We start from the raw sequence: 6154 nt of genomic DNA, 5'->3' as shown, positions 1-6154 counted from the left end.
ATGATTTTTCAAATTTTTCAATTTTTTTGGTTTTTTAAATAAGAGTTAAATGTTAGAATTCCCATCCCCACACTAATATGGGCATTGTCCTCAATGGCCAAAATGATGGAAATTATGCAAATATGATGCATGATTTCTATACTAAATGCAATCTATACTAAGCTACACTACATGATGCATGGTTTTTGTTATGACGGAGAGGATAATTTAGATTACCTCCCGTTGCGTATGCATTAACTTCCCCAAACCGAGTAAGACACTATTGCTAATGTCCAAGGATGGGTATAGTTTATGCACACACTATGCTATGCATGAAACTAATTTGTCATTTTGGATTTTACAAATGGGAACAATAGAATAAGAACACCTCAATGGTACCGAGGTGTGAGTCCTTTGATGGGGCTAGGACTAAACCAACAATGATGAAAATGAAATAAAATACAAAGAGAGAAATAGACAAACCATGGGAGTGTAGGAGTCTCCAAGGCTTGCTAATCTTCCATCATGCTATCATCATCATCACTTCCCTCATGAGAAGTGGTCACATTGCCACTTTCCTTGTCATTTGCTTCTTCACTTTCTTCCTCATCTTGTTCATCATCATCTTCACCATTTCTTTCTCCATCTTCACTTGCATCTTCCTCAATATTATCATCAACTTCTTCATCATTTCCAACAACCTCATTGTCTCCCACAACGACCCTAGATGCACCCGGAAATAAGACTTCTCTATCCGCCCAACTAGGCAAAGGACAAGATGGATCAAGGAGTCCTTGCCTAGCTAGATGTAGGAGGGGTGGATATTGAGCCAAATAAGCATTTTTCCGATCTTCATAGGCTTCCTTGTGCATTGCTTGCATGAGAAGAGTCACATAGTCTTTCCCAACTTCAATTCCTTCCGGTTTGAACTCTTCATACTCAAAGGGGTAAGGTGGTATGACAATGGAAGAGGAGGGGGTTTCAAGATCACCCTTTTGTTGTTGAATGATATACTCGGCTTCTTCGGAAAGGGGAAGTAGATAATTGGTCCGGTGGACGCTTAGGCGACAAATCTTCGAGGGCAAGGTGAACGATCTAGCTTCACTAGTTAGCCATCCATACTTAGTGTCAAGGGGGTTATGGGCAACCCACTTGAACTTGTGAATCATAATATGCATATCAATAAGATGGCCACCTTCCTTTGCTTTGTACTTGTTATCCTTATTGAAGTTTGGATCAAAGTGCTTGGCTAGGAGTGTGACTAGGCCGCCATTGACAATAACGGTCGTGCCCTTCTTCCCACTATCAACATTAAGCCATCTATCTACCAAGAGCCTCAAAGAATTGTAAGGCTCGGTATGAATTCTTCCGATATTCAAAGCCGATTCAAGGAGAATAAAATCAAGTCTTGTGAAATGATTGGTGTCTTTCCTAGCAATTATGGTATTTCCCACAACCTTGTGCCATACTCTTATGCCCGGATGATGGACCAAAAGAGCACGACATGCATGAAAATCCTCAAATTTCTTCCCGGAGATTGCCTCCCAAATAGGCTCGGGGTCATACTTTCCATAATGCTTAAGATAACGCGATTCATCACTAAGACCCAAAATTTTACTTAATTCCGTAAAGGTAATGCGTCTACTAACATTAGCGAGACGAAACTCGAGATTTTCTCTATTCTCAACTTTGGTGACTTTCAAAGAACTTGAAAATTCCAAGACAAGGGAGGGGTATGTCAATTCCTTTGTTTCAAACAATTTCTTCAACCCCATGGCTTTGAAAAAGGCTTTTGTTTGTTCAATAACACCCAATTTTTCCAAGGTATCTTCACATATGAATTTGGTGGATTGAATAGATTTCATAGCAAACTTGACAAAGGTATTTCTATGGGTATCGGAAATAAAAGTTACCTCCGGATAATGCAAAAGTTGATTAATTACCGGAGTAGAAGATGTTGATGGTCCCATAGAAGGTTGTTGTTGTTGTTGCACTTCCAAGTTTGGTGTTGCCACCACCATAGCCAAAGCTTTCTTTGTTTGAAGAGCCTTTTGCCTTTGTGAGAGTGCCTTAGCCTTTGGTGCCTTTGTTGCCTTTGTTGCTCCCTTAGTCCTTGCCATTGATGAACTAACCAAGAAAAGAATGAAAAATCTTCAATTTGTAGTATGCCCAAATCGATTTGAAGGTGAAAGGCTTTGCCTTTATGAAAACAAAAATCGACTCAAAGGTTGAAGATTTTGTTCTTGGTTTTGATTTTTGTTGAAGAAGGAGTGATTAATTTGTTGTTGGAAGGATGGTTTGATTTGATTTTGGTGAATGTTGTTGAGGGTTTTTGTTTTTATGATGGAGAGGATGAGGGTTTTGATGTTGTGGGTAGTGTTTATGAATGAATGAATGAATGAATGAATGAAGGTGGGAGGGGTTTTAAAGAGGCCGAAAATTTCAAAACTGCAGGGGCAATCCGTGCGGATTAGGCTCAATCCGTGCGGATTCTGCTTCTTCTACCTTTGCAAAAACTCGCCTAAAGACGGGCGGATTTGGTACAATCCGCTCGAATTTGCTGAATACGGGACGGGCGGAGTTGCTCAAGGACGGACGGATTTCTGTCCAGAGAAATTTGCTTGTTTTCCTCAGCTGCAAAGACGGGCGTCTTTCTCACAAGATGGACGAATTCTTCAAGACGGGCGGATTTTCAGAAATCCGCTCGGATTCTTTAACAGTCAAGAAAATTTCAAAATTCAGCTCAGTTCAAGACGGGCGTCTTTTCTGAAGGACGCTCGGATTGCATAAGACGGGCGGATTCTTGGGAATCCGCTCGGATTCTTCCCTTATGTACACGGATTCAGTTCCACCCGTGCACAGCGCATTCCCTTTATCGTTCTTCCATTCTTTCTTTCAAGTCTTGTGTTCTTCATTGTGGGGGCACTACTAAGGCATGGATAGCCTAGGCAATTGCCATCCCCACACTAAGGTAAAGCACTACACATCAATTGAAATTGTTAGTCCCTCCCTCACTTCTCTCTTACATGACAATTATTTTGATCAAAGTAAATAAAAATCCAAAGATGACAAAAATGCAATACAAGAATTGAAATGTAAGTTAGGGAGTTAGGAATATTTACAAGTGGTGGTTTAGGGAGGACTCCACCAAACTCTCATTCTCGATGAGATGTCAAGGGGGCATGTTCAAGGTGTTGTTGATGTTGCTCAACACCTTGAAGAAGTAATCAAAAGCTTGTTCATTATTATGGTAGAGGTCCTCAATAGACCGTGGCCCTTGTTGTTGATCATGATCGATGGCATGTCCAATGTAGGGATTAAAAATCCCTTCAAATTCGTCGTCTCAAAGACCACAAACTTCATTGAGTTGATCATTGAAAATCTCTTGCTTAGATGGAGACAACTCTCCCAATTTCTTCTCTTGGCCAATGAGGCCATCCTCTTCTTCCTTGGTTGATTTTGATGAGCTTTGCAAGCTCTCCTTGTCACAATTCACTTGCTCTTTGAATGGAGCATCTTCAATTTTCTTCCTCCATTGGAGTTCCGATTTCTTCCTTTCATCCTTTCGGCTATAATTATCAATCATGAAACATGGCTCATGCAAACGAGGAGCTCTCATAGTCTTGTCAAGATTAAAAGTTATGCTTTCATCTCCCACTTCTAGAGTGAGCTCACCATGTTTCACATCAATCACCGTACCGGCGGTGTGTAGGAAAGGTCTTCCTAGGATGATTGGAATGTTGGAATCTTCCTCCATATCAACAATGACAAAGTCCACCGGTATGAAAAACTTCCCAATTCGCACGGGGACATCTTCCCATATCCCTAACGGTGTCTTCGTCGATCTATCAGCCATTTGGAGTGTGATGTTGGTGCATTTAAGCTCTCCCATCCCCAACCTTTTACTTACCGAGTACGGCATGACACTCACACTAGCCCCTAGATCACATAAGGCTTTGTTGATCGTTGTGTCGCCAATGGTACACGGTATTGAGAAGCTTCCCGGATCCTTTAACTTTGGAGGTGAACTCCTTGAAGTATTCACTACTTACCTTAGTAAAGGCGATAGTCTCAAGTTTCCGGATCGACTTCTTCTTTGTGAGGATATCTTTCATGTACTTCGCATAGGCCGGAACGTGATTGATTAATTCCGTGAAAGGAATTGAGACTTCTAAATTCTTCACAATTTCCATGAACTTTCCAAGTTGATCATCAAATTTGGGCTTGGCTTGACGACTTGGAAAAGGAAGTCTAATCACAATGGGCTCCTTCACTTTGACCTTGTCTTCATTTTTCTTTGAACTTTCTTCTTTTGATGATTCTCCATCTTTGGAGTTTTGCACGATTTCTTCCTTTTCACTAGCTTCCACAACTTCATCCTCAACTTGCTTCTTCGGTGCTTCATACCTTGTACCACTTCTCAAGTGAATGGCACTAACCGTTTCATGTCTAGGGGGTTTACTTTGAGGTGGTAATTTCCCCTTTTGTCTTTGTGAGCTCGAAGATGCTAGTTGAGTCAATTGTGTTTCCAACATCTTGGTGTGAGCTAGAATGTTGTTGATGGTGGTTTCTTTTGCTTGGCTATCTTTTTGCATTTGGGTGAAAAATTCTTGTTGATTCTTTTGCATTTGGAGGACCGCTTTTTGGACATCAAAACCTTGGTCATTTTGGTGATTGTATGGATTTTGATTTTGGTAACCTTGGTTTTGATTGTAAAAGGGTCTTTGATTTTGGTTTCTCATGGGTGGTGGAGTGTATGTTGTTTGAGGGTTTTGAACATTTTGGCTTTTGTATGAGAGATTTGGATGGAATTTGGTGTTTTCATTGTAAAAATTTGAATAAGGGGTACCACTTTTATATGCTTGGAAAGCATTCACTTGTTCGGTTGTTCCCCTACACTCACTTGGGTCATGACCCAAAGTTCCACAATTCTCACATATCCCACTTGGGATTGATGAGGATTTGTCATGGCATTGACATGATGCTTCGATGATTTTGAGTTTTCCTCAAGTCTAGCCATAGCTTGTTCAAACTTCAAGTTGATTGTATCGATATGGGAGCTTAGTTGGGCACCTAATTGAGTAACGGCGTCCACTTCATACTTTCCTCCTCTAGTAGCCTTGCGAGGCCTACTATATTGTGAATTGTGGATTGCCATTTCTTCAATTTTGCTCCAAGTTTGGTTGTCATCAACCTCGGTGAACATCCCATTCGATCCCATATTAAGGATATTTCTTGAGTCTTCATAAAGACCGTTCCAAAATTGTTGCACCAAAAACCATTCGCTAAGTCCATGGTGAGGACATGAGCGACAAATTCCCTTGAACCGCTCCCAAGCTTCATACAAAGACTCTTCATCCCTTTGCTTAAAACCCGTAATTTGAGCTCTTAGGATGTTGGTCTTTTCCGGTGGGTAGAATTTTTTGTAGAAAGCTAGAGCCAACTTCTTCCAAGAATCTATTCCAAGGGTGGCCTTATCAAGGCCCTTCAACCATTGCTTTGCGGTCTTTGATTAAGGAAAAAGGAAATAAGACCCATCTAATTTGGTCTTGAGTCACGCCCGTTTGAGAGATAGCATCACAATAATCGCAAAAGGTTTCCATATGAGAATGAGGATCCTCACTAGGCATCCCCCCAAATTGGCTCCTCTCAACTAGTTGGATGAAGGCGTACTTGGCAATAAAATTTCCGGTGAGATGTTGCGGTGTAGGAGTACCATTTGGTAGATTCTCCTCGGTGGGTACGGAGTGTGACGAGAATTTTGGCATTGTAGGTGGATTTTGTGCGGTATTGTGTAATGGGTTTTCTTCTCCTTCTATTGCGAAAGGATTGACAAACTCACTAGTGGGTTGAACAACTTCACCAACACCTCTCAAATTCCTCCTAACAAGTCTCCTATTGTTCGTCAAGGTTCTTTCGATTTCACGGTCAAAAGGTAACAAATCACTTTGTAACCTTCTAGACATGCAAAATATCAAACAACTCAAAAACAATTAGAACAAACCTTGAGGAGTTTTACTTCCTCAAGGCGAAGAAAGACACAACTAATAACAATAAAATAAAAGAAATCTAAATCAAACAAACACCGTCCCCCGGCAACGGCGCCATTTTTGATGCGATCCCGCTAAGTGTTCACAAATTAAGATGTGGTCGTTGGTCACGGTCGAATAAAAAC

At 41.0% G+C, this 6154-nt stretch overlaps 1 non-coding gene across 1 annotated transcript; it reads left to right on the top strand.

Moving 5' to 3' along the window:
* Window positions 1–5267: 5267 nt before the first annotated feature.
* LOC141625080 (small nucleolar RNA R71) lies at window positions 5268–5374 on the top strand. Its single transcript, XR_012534881.1, has one exon. It is a non-coding gene; the product is annotated as a small nucleolar RNA R71 (small nucleolar RNA).
* The last annotated feature ends 780 nt before the right edge of the window (window positions 5375–6154 follow it).

This window comes from Silene latifolia, chromosome 1 (assembly GCF_048544455.1).
Source record: "Silene latifolia isolate original U9 population chromosome 1, ASM4854445v1, whole genome shotgun sequence".
Taxonomy (NCBI): Eukaryota; Viridiplantae; Streptophyta; class Magnoliopsida; order Caryophyllales; family Caryophyllaceae; genus Silene; species Silene latifolia.
Note: the sequence above shows the minus strand (reverse complement) of the source record. Positions and strands in the feature narration are given on the sequence as shown.